The following is a 16,950-nucleotide window of genomic DNA, read 5'->3' on the forward strand; positions in this document are numbered from 1 at the left end:
AACAAGAGCAATGCAGAAAAGAATCTTCGGGGTGGGGGGGGAAGAATAACAGTTGGAGTAATTTGTCTGGAAGAAAAGGGTAAAACGGTTCAAGCACATTTTTTTTTGTGTTTGCTCGGCAGAGCAACACTGACGCTTTTTCTTTTACGCCGGCGCAACGTTTTGCACGTCAGTACAGTGAACAATTTGTGGATCATGTCTTCGTTCCATTTTCAATAGGCAGCAAAAAAAAAAAAAAAATAGACCAATGTCATTATTGGTTGCTATTTAATCCAATTTAAAAAAAATGAAAAAGGTGTTTATAAAACAAACGACAAATAGATAATCGATCACTTTGTCCATTAATTGGTGAATTTTGGTTTATTGCATCAGGGTTACTCATTGTATCCCTCGACACAATTCACACACTGCACAGCAAGGCGACTTTATCCCACAAGCGGGTAAATGATTTTTTTTGGAATAAGGGTTTATGAATCCAAGTCCTTGTTTCCGGCAAGTCCACCCTTTAGGGTTTGGCAGCCAATTTTGACCTCACCACAAAATGTCCATTCATGAGAAAGACAGACAACATCGAGTGAATCGGCTAAATGGTAGCTACTCGCTGGCAATGGCACCTCAGGAGCTAGCTAGAAAGCCACATGCTGATTTCATTTAGGTCTGGGGTTTTTTTTCCCATTCCTGCTGGTTAAGATAAGATAAGATAAGATAAGATATCCTTTATTCGTCCCACACTGGGGAAATTTACAGCCTCCAGCAGCAAGAATGTATGTAGAAAGAAGAAAGAAGAAAGAGAAAAAAAACAACAAACATCTTTCAATTAAATGCAATATGAACACAAAATGGATAAATCGCAGTACTATTTACAATTTTCCTTCACAAATTTCCTTGATAGGTCTTTCAGCTGAAGCTGGTTTTCAGTGACTTTTTGCGAATCAACGACTTTAGGCTGCTACATTAGCTTCTTATGCTAGCTGAAAGCTACCTAGCTGAAAGCTACGTAGCTACTCGCTTGAGAGCCACAAACCCATTTAAGTTTAAGTTTAAGTTTAAGTTTAAGTTTAAGATAAGATATCCTTTATTCGTCCCACACTGGGGAAATTTACAGCCTCCAGCAGCAAGAATGTATGTAGAAAGAAGAAAGAAGAAAGAGAAAAAAAACAACAAACATCTTTCAATTAAATGCAATATGAACACAAAATGGATAAATCGCAGTACTATTTACAATTTTCCTTCACAAATTTCCTTGATAGGTCTTTCAGCTGAAGCTGGTTTTCAGTGACTTTTTGCGAATCAACAACTTTAGGCTGCTACATTAGCTTCTTATGCTAGCTGAAAGCTACCGAGCTGAAAGCTACGTAGCTGCTCGCTTGAGAGCCACAAAACCATTTAATAGGGACATTTTGGTTCTGTTTTAGTTGGCATTGATTGAACGCTCAGCCGGTTCCTGGTTTTCAACAACGTTTTTGTGAACAAATGACTTTGGATGACTTAGTTTAGCTTTTTATGCTCATTGACAACTACCTAGCCACTCAGAATAGTCAGAGGCTGAATTTATTCTGGTATTTTGATCGTGCTTTTGTTCACATTCCTATTGGTTTGAGATGACTTTCAGCTGGAGCTGGTATTTAGCTTGCGTGTGCGCGCGTGTGCGCGCGTGTGCACGTGAAAAAATGTGTTTGCTGAGGTCACAGTTACACAGTTGCAGTCATAATCAGGCAATTCCATCAAAGAGGAATACTTATAATTTCCAGTTTGGTGTGAAACATATTTTGTAACGCCACTTCAGGAACTTTTCTGACACATCTTCTCATTTGGCTGCACGGACGCGCGGAAAGCACTTTGTCAGGATTAGACAAACAAAACAGGCAGCTTGCAAACACTGAGTCATTTCAGCACGAGGTCGCCTCAGCCTTCCAAATACAATTTTGTCTTTGTCAAACAACACACCAAGGATAAATAACAGAGGTGTGTGTTTGAATGGAGGCAAATAAAGTTCTTGTTTGAATATAAGGAGTGCTCCTTCGTGGATATACTTTGTGTACCGCACCGACAGGTTATCGTGATAATTACTCAACTGTTACCCGTCTAAACTACTGAGAGTAAAAATTTGAGAGTTAAAAATCTACAGTGTGTTTTATCATTCAAATTATCCTCTTGTATCAACTGCCACGCATCCATTTTGTCTAGTTTATGCACAGCTCCCGTCTACTTTACATTATCCACCATTAAATCCCACAGTGGGGGCGGTACTACAGTGGAGCCTGGTACCAACCACACATTAAGTTTGCAAATGCCCCTGAGACAAGCCGTGTAAGGCGAGGTGGGGGTGGTGGTGGTGGGGGGGGGTGCTTGATATACAAGCCAGGTTGTCAGGGTGTGGGGGGAGCTCCAGGGTCTTTTTTTTTATTGAAGGTGATAGATGCGTGCCGCTCGGCCATTCATGGTACAGTACAGCGAGATTTAGCTAGCAGGGCTAATTCCTGGTTTCCCCGGGAGAGAAAGGCGGCGGAGGAAGAACTCGTGCTCCAAGTCCAAGAATGTGGAGCTAATTTGTGGAATTTAAGGATTGACAGTGGAAAATCAAATTTGAGACTTTTCAAGGGAAACATGCAGTTTTGCTCATAGATGAAAGTGTCTTACAAACATGCCCGTGACATGCTTTTGACGTTTTTTTTTAATGGCCCGGTAGTCCAGTGGTTAGCACGTCGGCTTCACAGTGCAGAGGTACCGGGTTCGATTCCAGCTGCGGCCTCCCTGTGTGGAGTTTGCATGTTCTCCTGCGTGGGTTTTCTCCGGGTGCTCCGGTTTCCTCCCACATTCCAAAAATATGCATGGCAGGCTGATTGAACACTCTAAATTGTCCCTAGGTGTGAGTGTGAGCGTGGATGGTTGTTCGTCTCTGTGTGCCCTGTGATTGGCTGGCGACCGATTCAGGGTGTCCCCCGCATACTGCCCGAAGACAGCTGGGATAGGCTCCAGCACCCCCCGCGACCCTTGTGAGGATCAAGCGGCTCGGAAGATGAATGAATGAATGAATGAATGAATGAATGAATATTTTAACATCCAACTGCAAGTTTAAAGTCTTTACTACACATCTCACTGAAATGCAGCCAGCTAACACGTTTCAGTCTAAGTGTTGTCATCTTTCATTCATTCATTCATCTTCCTAACCGCTTGATCCTCACTAGGGTCGCGGGGGGTGCTGGAGCCTATCCCAGCTGTCTCCGGACAGTAGGCGGGGGACACCCTGAATCGGTTGCCAGCCAATCGCAGGGCACACAGAAACGAACAACCATTCGCACTCACACCTAGGGACAATTCAGAGTGTCCAATCAGCCTGCCATGCATGTTTTTGGAATGTGGGAGGAAACCGGAGCACCCGGAGAAAACCCACGCAGGCCCGGGGAGAACATGTTGTCATCGATCTTTAAATATCTCCAACTCGACCTAGCTGGTGATGGTATCAGTGTCATGGTATTGGAGGATTTTTTTTCTTTTTAACCCAAGTATGACCACACACACACACACACACACACACACACACATCACAACGACCATACAGTTTGGGAACCACTCCCCCCCAACAAGGATCTTTGGGATAAAAAGGATGTATGTCTGAGTTTCAAGGTCAAGCCCGTTGCAGTTTATTTTCTGAAAGGCCGTTCAAGTGATGGGACCGCCATAGGATTGTTTTGTCCTGTGTAGGTGTGGTTCATTTCCCAGCATTCAACCTCCCCCCCCCCAGGTTTTGTAAGCGGATCTGGCGGCTCATTGTTTTAACGTGTTCATTTAGATGTTAAAAAAGCGGCGTGTCACAATGGCAGAGAAAATAAAGCTAGAACCTGGAGTTTGTCGCCCCCCCTCCCCCCCTCCTTTTGTATTAAAGACTGTCCGTGGTGACCTGAGCGCGACCGCAGGTTTTGCACGGAGTTACACAACAACAGAGCATTGTGCGCCATTACAAAGCCAACCGCCTGCCAATTTGCTTCGCTCCATTCGACGTTCTCAAGTGAGTTCATGTCAGCAAGCATCAGCGTGTGAATTTAGCTTTTTCTTTGGCTTTTAAAAAAAAATATTGGGGATGGGGGTGCCTGATCAAGTGATGGTTAAAGAAAAGCTATTATCGCAGATTTTTAATACGACTTGATATTAAGGATGACCGAATTAAGAATTTTTTTTTTAGATGTGAGCTACAAAAATAACGATACGCCCATTTTTACGGTGAGAATAAGTGACTTTGTACTATTAATTTGTGGGACGCGTCGGGGGTGAGGCAACTCCGTGCACCGAAACACCCAGAGATGCACAACACGGGCCCAAATATGGTAGACTAGACTTGCGTTGGCACAAAAACGACGTTTTACGCCAAGCGCACAGGCATTAATCTATGCATTCCTTGCAGAGGATAAAGAATCCTTGACTGTGGGTATAGTATGGCGTGTGCTGCTTCACCGGTAGGGCCATATTTTGGTAGATTAATGCCTGTGCGCTCGGCGTAAAACGTCGCAGCACACGCCATACTATACCCACAGTCAATGATTCTTTATCCTCTGCAAGGAATGCATAATGTGACTTGTGGCTTACTTAGCAATTGTCGAGTATTTCTTTCCTCGATGAGAAGTTGTTTCCAAAATGATTTGTCAGAAGGGACGCGTTGGGACTTTATTCCAAACGAGGATTGGCTGTATTCCTGAAGTCGTCAAGTCATTTTACATCTGATCAAACGTGCAACTGAACGAACGAAATCGTCTCCACCTCGCAGGATGTTCCCAGTGTGATCTCAAAAAGGTGAAACCTGTCACACCTGTCCTGCACAACAGGAGCTTTTTCCACATCCTTAGTGGCGCATTGTTTTGTTTTCCAGTTGCCCCTCCGACATCCTTAAGGACGCCGATTACAAATGGCCGTCCATCCCCAATGAGTGCAGGGCAAGCCGGCTGCCAAAGCCTGTTTTTTTTTTTTTTTTGTGGACATAACAAAAACATTTCCTGTGTATGGCACCGGTTTCCCCCGATTGTGCTCTTCCCGTCCATAAGAAGTCGAACGTCTGTGGGGGGAAATTAATGGGCGTTCGTGGCCTTTGTCTTCATTTATTTCAACGGGATCGCGTGGGATAAATAAACCTTATCGGTGGAACTGAAGTCATCATCATGCGCGCCGATCTTAAGTTCTATGTTAAAAAAAATGCTTCTTATATACATACATGATATATATATATATACATACATATAATCATTCATTCATCTTCCGAGCCGCTTGATCCTCACTAGGGTCGCGGGGGGTGCTGGAGCCCATCCCAGCCGTCTCCGGGCAGTAGGCGGGGGACACCCTGAATCGGTTGCCAGCCAATCACAGGGCACATAGAGACGAACAACCATCCACGCTCACACTCACACCTAGGGACAATTTAGAGTGTTCAATCAGCCTGCCATGCATATTTTTGGAATGTGGGAGGAAACCGGAGCACCCGGAGAAAACCCACGCAGGCCCGGGGAGAACATGCAAACTCCACACAGGGAGGCCGGAGCTGGAATCGAACCCGGTACCTCTGCACTGTGAAGCCGACGTGCTAACCACTGGACTACCGGGCCGCACTATATATATATATATATATATTATATATATATATATATATATATATACACACACACACACACATATATATGTGGGTGTGTGGGGGGGCTGATTACCTTCCTGTAATCTTAACTTGAGCCCGGCCCAGTCACATCATCCTCGTGCAGCCATTTCGAGAGTTATTTGTGAACAATGCCTTGTCTTACAGGGTGTTCTCTTCCAATATTTACACACAGTCCAGGACACGCGAGAAGGAAATCCTCCCGGAGAGGAACCGGTACGACTGTACGCCACGCTAAACAGAAAAGCCCCTGGAGTCAACAACGTTTCCTGGCTTTTTCCTCGCTTCGCAAGGCGGGAGGAGGAGGAGGGGAGAGTGTTAAAAATAAAACTCTTTATCAAACTCGCGATCTTCAACGAAACACCACAAGTGCTCTGTTGTAAACATCATCTCCAAACATGTTACCACCTCTCAGACGCTTTGTTTGTCAGCGCGATCGCACCACAATGACCTCAGCGCTTTTTTCCAAGAAACTTTGTCCAGGGGTGTGGCACGGGACCATTGAAGCGCACATTTAGTGGTTTGGTGTGGAGCCAGTATTTGTTTTGACACTTATGTTCATTCCTCTGTACAGTTGCCACATCTCATCCTGTATCATTCCTGCTGCCCTTTTGTGCACATTCACATCTGGATATGTTTTTTTATATTTATTAGGGCCTGACTGATTAATGGTATAATTAACGGCTGATGATATATTTTTTTTAATCAGCAAAAAATGATTACCCTCACCCCATTACCAAATAAGACAAAAAATTTATTATTTATTGTATTTATTATTTATGTAGACCTGACACTCACACACGCAGATTTACCGTATATTTATATTATTATTATATTATTTTATTATTATATATATATATATATTATATATTAATATGGGCGGCCCGGTAGTCCAGTGGTTAGCACGTGGGCTTCACAGTGCAGAGGTACCGGGTTCGATTCCAGCTCCGGCCTCCCTGTGTGGAGTTTGCATGTTCTCCCCGGGCCTGCGTGGGTTTTCTCCGGGTGCTCCGGTTTCCTCCCACATTCCAAAAATGTGCATGGCAGGCTGATTGAACACTCTAAATTGTCCATAGGTGTGAGTGTGAGTGCGAATGGTTGTTCGTCTCTGTGTGCCCTGCGATTGGCTGGCAACCGATTCAGGGTGTCCCCCGCCTACTGCCCGGAGACGGCTGGGATGGGCTCCAGCACCCCCCGCGACCCTAGTGAGGATCAAGCGGTACGGAAGATGAATGAATGAATGAATGAATAATATATATAATATATATTATATATTTTATTATTATATATTATATTATTATTATAATAATAATTATTATATTTATATATTAATATTAAATATATTAACCGTATATTTAGTACCCATATACGGTTGCCAAACAACATCGCTGACTATTACTGCTGCTTTTGGTGCTCATTCACATCCACGCACATCGTACAATATCCATGGCCAGCCATGACGCGCATCTGGATTCCATCTGTGTTCTTCTCTAATGAACGCGCTACTTCAAGACACGGTCAACAAGGGTCTGACCCCCCCGACACATGGCCGTCACCCATTCCCAACGAGCTTTCGGTCCGTGTGGCCGCAAGCTGGGACAACGGCACGAGTTGCACCTACCACGTCTCCACGAAATCCTTCCGGCGTGCGCCTTAGATGAATAAGAGCATCCATTCAAGGCGGCCCTTTGCGCGTAAGCTGCTGTCGCCGCATCATGCTGACGCGGCTCTCGTTGCCTCCGAGCGGTCCTGTGACAGCACGAGGCCTTCGTCTGCGGGATAATAAACAAAGCCTTCATAGTCTTCACGGTCAACGCGAGTCCAAGTGCTGCGATTGAAAAGGCCACAGCTGTCCCGAACGTAACTTTTACGTACTCATTCATACGCTTGATACACACTATTGCGGTTCGTTAATATCATGCGGATTTTTAAGCAAGCCTGTCTAAAAATGTCTAAAATGCTTCAATTTAGATAATTTTTTTATAGTTTTAGCATTAGTTTTAGTTTTTTTTAAGTCCTTCAATTTAGCTTAGTTTTTATAGTTTTAGTATTAGTTTTAAATGCTTCAATTTAGCCTTTTTTTTTTTTGGTTTAGTCTTTGTGGAGTGAAAGAGGGAAAAAAAAAGGTCACAAAGTATAGTGTCATAAAGTAAACTACAATTCCCAAATACCGAAATAGATTTAAAATAAACCCCAAAAGCTCATGTACAACATGAAGTGACAAAGATGAAAACAAAGGACCAAATTCAACAAAAATCGCATTATACCATCTGCGTCACACCTTAGACCTGCTTTCGGCAACCAATGTCTAATATGAGACACCAAGTTGTCAGGTGCGCCGGGGGCGTGTCAAAGAAATTTTTAATTGGGTAAAAAAAAGAAGAATAAGGGCATTCCTTATGTGTATGTGTGTGTATGTAATATATATATTTGTGTGTGTGTGTGTAACTGGAGAATACATACAACAGTCATCATTTCAAGTTTAAGGTACTTTTTTCCCTTTTTTTTGAGTCCTTTGAGACAACTAAATGATGCAAAACGCTGAACACGCCGACCCACTGAAGAACGGTCGCGTTTGGCACACTGTGTCACCGGAGATCATCCAAAGTGAATTTGTTTCCATCAACAGGGGTAATCCGCAGTTAAAGTGAAACCTCGGTGTCCCAGTGGTGTTCTCTGTGCCCCAGGGACCCCGCCTTGCCCTTCCACCCTCCACGCCGAAGCATTAATTAATGGTCCCCAAAAGGGACACCGTGTGATCACAAAGGTAAATCAAACACTGGTGTAGTAGTGGCATGGCACACAAGTGTTACATAAAATTCCTGACAATCTTTAGCCACGTTTGGAGGTCCAAAAAGTTAGTCAAGCTGGTGAATTTTAGAGTGATCCAGCAGAATGTTTGGCAAAGGCAAGTCAACGTTATTTGAGGGGAGGAGTCAAATGACGAAGGGCTTTCGCCCAAGTGTCGTAATTTACCAGCATGTAATTTGGAGGTGGTAAACATTTTGTGAAATTCATGTCTTTGCGTATTTGTGTGTATTTTCAAGAAGAATGTATTACATACTGAATGAATTTGATTCGCTTCGTTTGCCATGACTGCAACTACAGTGGTCACACTTTTCACAGATTAACTTTGTTAATATTAAATTAATTCATACATTGCACCCCCTCCCCCTCAAACACAACAACATTGAGACAAATGAAATGAATACATGAAGAATTGATGTATTCGGGGGCTGCAAATAGCGAAAACCTGGGTGTGACCCAAAACTTTTGAAAGACAAATCAAAAATGGTGGCCAGTTTCCCCCCCCAACCCAAAATCAGCAAATATGTGGAGTTGCGAATGCCGAACCAAGAATAATTGGGGATTCACTTTACGGGGAATAAAAATCTTATTTCATTTAGTAATCTGTCTTTTCTTAAATCAGTAAACGATATTGAATGACTTTGTAATTCAATAACAACACTTTTGTAAACGTGCCGAGTCGATAAAGATGTCTTGTATTGTTGTTCAGAAACCAAAGTTAGGCGGGATAGGCTCCAGCTTGTGCATGTCCCAAGTGAGGTCAAGAGATGTGGAAAACAGATAGAAAGGCGGCTCCAGTGTACAGCTAAAATAAATAAAGCACCCCCCCCCCGCCCACACACACACACACATAACTCTTAATTAGCTAGGACTCATTTGTACCGTTAGCACGTACAAAATATGCCAATACAAGCCCTAAATTTGCTTCGGGTGTTTTAAATTCACAACACAAACACTTGAATGTTTGTGTTTGAATCCCCGATTCATCCACAAACATCCCAAGTCGACAAGCACGGAAGATAAAAAGCGTTCGATACAGCAGACAAAACAACGACAAGCCGGCAACATCCTGCGCGAGCATGAAACGGTCACGCACTTCCTGTTCAGACATGCTCAAGACTCCCGCGACTCTTCATCCAAAACCGTGTCGCGCTCGTGTCATTCGTTTTCTTAAAGTGTCAGCACAGCACACAGATTAACGCACACTCACACACACTCACACACACACACACACAAAGGCGATAACGCTCTTTCCCCGCTGTTTCAACATTTGCGCTTTCCTTTTGTGCCTTATCATCAGTTGCCGGCAGCCCGTGTGCCAGGGGGAGCGACAGCCTTGTGAATAGTGCGCGGCCTTCTCATCGACGGTTTAATTGCTTGTATTTTGATAAGAAATAGTCCAAGGCGAGTTTTGAAGGGCGAGTGACACGCGAGCCTCGGTGACGTCATAGTGTAGCGTCATCACGTCGTCACGGAACGATGTCATAGTTCAGCGATACAGCGGCGGTTTTTTTTTCAACAATTATTTTATTGAGCAATTAATCTGGCAATTTTTTGAAACGGATAAAATGGAACGGTCATTTCCATCAGTGTATGAAAAAAAGAAGACAGGACAATTCAATCGTGATTGAGTTACAGGACCCCTTTGCTTTAACACGGTTCGTCTTTCACGGCTTCACTGTTTCGCGGATTTTTCTCGTGCAGTTTTTTTTTTAAACAGCAGATTGTGTTCTGCATCCTGATTGGCCAAAGGACTGTCGACTAATCATCAACTGTCTCATCGCTGTACAGCTTTCCAAAATTTCCAAAATGACAAAACCCACAATGTCAACAAAACGTTCTGTCCAGTATTTACAAAACCAGGTCGATTGTAAGAAAATGTTCATAGATTTTTTTTAAATGCTTAGGCCTGAAAAAAAGTTTCATCTTTGGTTTCATTCAGTACAATATTGTATACGTCATAATTGTAAAAAAAAAAATTGACTACTTCATGGATTTTTTTGATTATAACCCCAGCGATAATCGAGGTATTTCTGTACTGGTTTGATCCATAACATGTCAGAAAATAAATAATTTCCAAAGAAAAAAGCAGATTTGCATGTGTCTTATCTTGATTAAACACACAGATAATCAAATCCGTGTAACAAAATCAGAGGATTTTGATCATTTTCAGCTCAACGAGATGTCCATACAATGAACTAATTCTCAAAATATTTGAGTAGTTTGACAATTGATTAGTTGTCCATAAATCGTTTCACCACTACTTGGCTAATACGTTCTTGACGTGCCCACGATTGCGATCCACCATGGAATGGATTATCTAAACATGACAATGTGACTGTATTTCCAGCTTGTTATCGTGGTTGTAAATGTTTGCAAAACGGAGGAAGCCGAACTGTGATCATAGCATTGACCTACAGCCACATTAGCTTGTTTATATCCTCTAATAGGGAACATGCCTTTGTTTTGATTCCAGGACTGCGCGACGAGGCGCTCTGTGTCGTACGAGCCAAAATGGCACAAACAACTGCCTCCTGCGCTGACGGACGTGGAAGAGGAGGACCTCACAAGAGCAGAGGAAGGGGGAAGCGGGCGGGATGAAGAACAAGAAACTTCTCCTCAAAGAAAGGCGTTTGCAGTTTCACATGCTAACTGTTGTTGCATCACAGCATATCACAGCAATTCCCGGGTACGCATAAGCGGCCCGAAGCGACATAACGAAGGACGTCAGGCCGCGACATGGTCGCTTTTCCATTCGTAATCTTAGTGCTTCAGTTTCAACGTTTGAATTTGATTGTGTGGGTATTTTATTGACTATTGTCAAAGAGAATTACATGTTGTGTATTTGATATCCACATAATATAACTTTGCTTAGTCCAGTGGTTAGCACGTCGGCTTCACAGTGCAGAGGTTCCGGGTTCGATTCCAGCTCCGGCCTCCCTGTGTGGAGTTTGCATGTTCTCCACGGGCCTGCGTGGGTTTTCTCCGGGTGCTCCGGTTTCCTCCCACATTCCAAAAACATGCAGGCTGATTGAACAATCTAAATTGTCCCTAGGTGTGAGTGTGAGTGCGAATGGTTGTTCGTTTCTGTGTGCCCTGCGATTGGCTGACAACCGATTCAGGGTGTCCCCCGCCTACTGCCCGAAGACGGCTGGGATAGGCTCCAGCACCCCCCGCGACCCTAGTGAGGATCAAGCGGCTCGGAAGATGAATGAATGAATGAATGAATGAATGAATGAATGAATGAATGAATGAATGAATGAATGAATAACTTTGCTCAATGCTAACACATAATGGGCGGCCCGGTAGTCTAGTGGTTAGCACGTCGGCTTCACAGTGCAGAGGTACCGGGTTCGATTCCAGCTCCGGCCTCCCTGTGTGGAGTTTGCATGTTCTCCCCGGGCCTGCGTGGGTTTTCTCCGGGTGCTCCGGTTTCCTCCCACATTCCAAAAAACATGCGTGGCAGGCTGATTGAACACTCTAAATTGTCCCCAGGTGTGAGTGTGAGCGTGAATGGTTGTTCGTCTATGTGTGCCCTGTGATTGGCTGGCAACCGATTCAGGGTGTCCCCCGCCTACTGCCCGGAGACGGCTGGGATAGGCTCCAGCACCCCCCGCGACCCTCGTGAGGATCAAGCGGCTCGGAAGATGAATGAATGAATAACACATAATGGAAAAGACCATAGAGGAGCTTAGAATTAGCATGTATGTGGTGGCATCATAACGCTTTCGCAATTTGGTAATTTGAACACCAATCGACAAACTAGATGGCAACGGATAGTTGAACACATGTAAAAAGACAATAACAATACTCACAGGAAGATATTCTTTCTCACCTCCGAAAAACAACTATTATTGCAGTTTACTAGGTCACAGAGTCATGTGAATGCATGACTGTATCACACTATGTGGGAGGAAACCGGAGCACCCGGAGAAAACCCACGCAGGCCCGGGGAGAACATGCAAACTCCACACAGGGAGGCCGGAGCTGGAATCGAACCCGGTACTTCTGCACTGTGAAGCCGACATGCTAACCACTGGACTACCGGGCCGCTTTCGGCTAAGAACTCAAATTTCAAAATTTAGATTTAAATGATGTTACTGTTTTAAAAGTAGTTAATTTAAACTTTGAGAATAGAAATGATATTTAAGAGCTATATATATACACGGGGTTTTTTTTTCAGCGCAATGTATATATCTTGGAGTGTTTGGGCCCAGTTGTCCACAATAAGCTTTAGACTTAAAGAAAATAAAAGTCACCTCAAATATAGACATCACAGAAATGTCTCAAAGGGCTTCAAATGATCACAGTTGACAAATATTAACGACATCCCCTGATCGTCATCCCCAGTAGGGTAAGAAATAACTCCAAAAACCCAATCTAGGAAAAACAACAAGAAACCTTGAGAAGGGGTCGCAGATAGGGAACCTCCCATACAAGGATGACCAGGCTGCAATAGATGCAAGAGTCATACTACAATTTCAACTATTATCTTTAATGTGATAATATTTTTCAATAATGATATTCTCAGGTGTTTTATTTGTATATACGACAGTAGTTACATGTATTGGTTTAAAAAACATATTTAATTCTGCCTCCCACCCCATTTCATTTTATATTCCTCCCTTTCCTCTGCCCATTTCTGTGTACTGTATCGCATACACTTTGATCACTTACTGTGGTGTCTGTCAACGATGTCCTGGGTCAGAGGTGAGAAGAGCGTACACAGGTGACCCGCATCCCGATGCCCTCCGCCACGGGTAGAAAGTGTGCCTCGTCGCGGTCATCGAACATGACCGAATGTGACCTGGGGGGGATTCAGAAGGTCTGTCTTGTAAATACTGTGAATGGTTTAGTATATAATAGCAATGATTTGTTGTAGTGTACTACCTGGAGGACATTTGCTATTAGGAAGGCGGCGTTAGGTTAGAAAAACATGACGACCGCTCACACGCTGTCGTTGTCTCACTATTTGGATTTTTAAAAAAAAGAAAAAATACAATGACGTTAGTGGTTTGGTTAGCCGCGGCATAGGCAGAAGATCATCAGCGTTTACCTGCCGTCAGTGGCCTGCTTACTGCTGCTAAGGCAAATTTGTTCAAAAAAATAAATAAAATGGAAATGCAAAGAAATGAACTGGTTTTATAAAAAGCAGTAACTGTACACGCTGTAATATTCACGTTGGATGTATGCATTGGGGGGGGCGTGGCCGAGTAACACTAGGAGCTGGAGTCAGACTGGTCGATAAGACAACAAGTGAGTATCTGGGAAGTGAATCATTATTTCAAAACTTTAAGGAAAAAAAAAAAGTTGAACAAATATTACGCCACTCTTGACAATCTGAGTGGTAGGTAGACTTAATGAGCAAAAGAGATTCCTAAGTGAGCACGCGAGCCCAATTTTGTCCACGCCTGCTTTCAACTCTTGCCTGTAGAATTCGTTCAGGTTTTATGACGAGAAGAGTTTGTCTCATGGGAAATATTTTGAAGTTGTGTATCATGTTGACATGACTTTGGCACACACTGACATTCCCCTCCGCCCACTTTCATACAATGAATTCCTTTTTCTACTTTGTCTCATCATCATCATTTTTTTTTTTAACCCGGGTAGCCTGGGAACAAAGCTAATCCTCCTAGTGTATGGAGGGAGGGGGGCTAAGGGTGGGGGGGGGATACAATGCCGGTCTGTGCGTTTGGGGCGGTGCGGACCTCCTCCTGAGGGAGACGTTGTCAGTGTGTGGCCCTTTGAGGTTCTGTGAGAGTCGGTCCCGGGCGGGGCTCTCCTCCTTGGAGAAAAATGTCTTATTGCTCAGGTTGCTTCACGTACAGTTGATTATTCGATAGACAGAACAGGAAGACAAATTGTTATGATGATTATACAATGGTAGATTTACTACTTACTCTCAAAAAACTTGTCTGAAGTCATCTTTCTCCATTGGAATTAATGGAACTAATACATTCCAGCGCGCCCCCCCCAAAAAAAAAAACCCACTTGCTTTTATATGAAAAATATTCTTCTACAGCGTTTTACTGTTTAAAAAATATACTGTAATTATTCAGAATTCACATACTGTTGATTTGATGATGGAAAAGAAGAACGAACACCAAGCGAAAAGTAATTTGTCCTTTTTTTTGCAGAGGATAAAGAATATATTCCCGTGAGTATCGTATTTCCCGGTTGGATATGTTACTACCCTTTTTGTTCCAAGTACCACCTGTTTAAATGTTTACCGAAACATCGACGCTAGCTTAGTTAGCCTGTCTGAAGATGAAGGAATGCGATCGTCAATTACGCTCGATTATTTCTTTACATCGGACAGGTGTGTATTTTGCCTTGCCTAGATACACAGCAGACGAGAGAGATGGCGAGCGTTACGTTAATCCGGGCGTTGCGGGCGTCCCGCTTGGAGGGACGAGGATCAGCGAGTGCAGCAGATGGGATCAGGGAGTCCAGTCCAGGCGGAGTTCCATTTTCACCTTGGAATTCCTACAGGGGGGGAAAAAAAACGCACACGGCGTTCCTCACTATGTCCAGTGGAGAGAGATGGGAGAGGGTTTGTTTATATATATATCGTGTTTATTTTGCAGTACCCCTACGAGGGCGAGGCCTCGCTATGATGTGATACGTAGAAGCAGAGAGCATCTCCGTGTATCGAAGTAGGGTGGGGTTGTTCTCCCAGTGAACTTGCGGCTTGTCTGTAGATTGGCTTAAGGAGCTTTATGATTCCAATTATATGATGATTCTAAATTTCAGACTCATTCAACTCGGACATTGAAGGGCGTCAACAGCAAACATTATGTGATGAGTGTCAAAGTAGAGTATGAGAATAAGACCTGAAATTCACCCGTAATGGCCGCTTTGAATCAAAATGGCCAATTGCCTGTTCAGTTTTGCGTGGGAACTGTTATGATCGACGTCTGATCGATGGCCACCAAAGATAAGATGTGCATTTTTCCTTGAGGAGGCGTTGCTAAATCTTTTTTTCTTTTTAACCGCAAAAAAAAAAGTAAATGTCTGCTCCAAATGACGCATAAAAAGTCGACATCTTCAAGCGACAACAAGCTGTTGTGTGGGCAGCCTACACGCACCTACAACAGCGGTCGCCTGTATTGCCATTAATGTGGCAAAAAAAAAAAGTTTCCCTGGATCATATCTTTTGCATAAAAAGGGGGGGGCAGGGGAGTCACAAAGCTTTGCTAACTATATTAATGAATGTTGATATCATTATCTGTATTTCATTATTCATTCATTCATTCATTCATCTTCCGTACCGCTTGATCCTCACTAGGGTCGCGGGGGGTGCTGGAGCCTATCCCAGCTGTCTCCGGGCAGTAGGCGGGGGACACCCTGAATCGGTTGACAGCCAATCGCAGGGCACACATAGACGAACAACCATCCACGCTCACACTCACACCTAGAGACAATTTAGAGTGTTCAATCAGCCTGCCATGCATATTTTTTGGAATGTGGGAGGAAACCGGAGCACCCGGAGAAATCATATATGTTGAAATTCAAATTGCCAGATGACTGGTGAACAGGTCCAACTCACTGTTCTGAGGTCGGGATTTGAATCCAGCCTTCCTGTGTGGACTTTACAAGTTCTCACCGTTCTTGTGTGGTTTGACGCTAGCTAGATTGAAGACAAAAGTGTCCACAGGTGTGAACGTGAGCATGAATTGTTGTCAGTTTAGGGGTGCCCTGTGATTGGCTGCTCACCAAAACGGATGGATCGATAAATTAACGTTAAGATGTACCTTCGCCTGTTGGCCTAGAGCAGGGGTCTCCAACGTGGTGCCCGCGAGCACCAGGTAGCCCGTGAGGACCACACCAGTAGCCCGCCAGTGCTAGGATTGTGATTTGCTCGTAGAAATTATGATTTAAAAATGCAAACATGGGCAGTATTATAGATTCTATAGCTACCTATTTAGCTATCTAACTAGCTAGCTACAGTATATATCTAGCTAGCTAATGTTCTAATATTATTAAATGTAATTTGTACAAATGTTATTTTAGACGTGTATCAATTTAGTAGCCCTTCACACAATCAGGACACAAGAAGTAGCTCTCACTCTCAAAAAGTTTGGTGACCCCTGGCCTAGAGAAATGACATCCTGTCAAAAAGTGATTGACTGTGTAGGTGTAGCTCATGCCCCCTAAATTATTCAGGTTTGGCTTGTTGCTCGTTCTCCTCCGGCTGAGCTTGTTCCCGTTCTCTTACCGGGGTCTGCGCCTCCTCCTGGGCCTTATACTGTCTCAAGTCACCGGTCTTCTGGAGGAAGAGGAGCAAGCACAGTGGGGCTCACCAGATGGAATCGTCTTCACCACAACAACTTATGTTGACGGCCTGAGCGGGTTGACTGTAGTTCACTGACCAGCTGCTGCTGCAACGATGTCCTGAAAATACATTTTAACTTTAAAATGCTGACTCAGCAGGGGTGGGGGAAAAAAAAGTCAGACACCTTCATATTTACTTGAGAAGTTCCAGCTTGGTGCTAATGCGAAGCACG

General features: G+C 43.8%; 3 long non-coding RNA genes across 3 annotated transcripts in view; 2 read left to right on the top strand and 1 right to left on the bottom strand.

The window, feature by feature from the left end:
• Positions 1-16,950, top strand: part of LOC127602086 (uncharacterized) — a 52,907-nt gene that overhangs the window by 22,011 nt on the left and 13,946 nt on the right. The window lies entirely within an intron of this gene.
• On the top strand, positions 4,049-10,438 carry LOC127602089 (uncharacterized). The gene is made up of 3 exons (XR_007962704.1): positions 4,049-4,221; positions 8,265-8,402; positions 10,164-10,438. It is a non-coding gene; the product is annotated as an uncharacterized LOC127602089 (long non-coding RNA).
• LOC127602088 (uncharacterized) lies at positions 7,003-13,499 on the bottom strand. Its single transcript, XR_007962703.1, has 3 exons — positions 13,334-13,499; positions 13,121-13,250; positions 7,003-7,407 (listed from the first exon to the last, which is right to left on the bottom strand). It is a non-coding gene; the product is annotated as an uncharacterized LOC127602088 (long non-coding RNA).

The sequence above is a fragment of the Hippocampus zosterae genome, chromosome 6 (genome assembly GCF_025434085.1).
Source record: "Hippocampus zosterae strain Florida chromosome 6, ASM2543408v3, whole genome shotgun sequence".
NCBI classification, from domain to species: domain Eukaryota; kingdom Metazoa; phylum Chordata; class Actinopteri; order Syngnathiformes; family Syngnathidae; genus Hippocampus; species Hippocampus zosterae.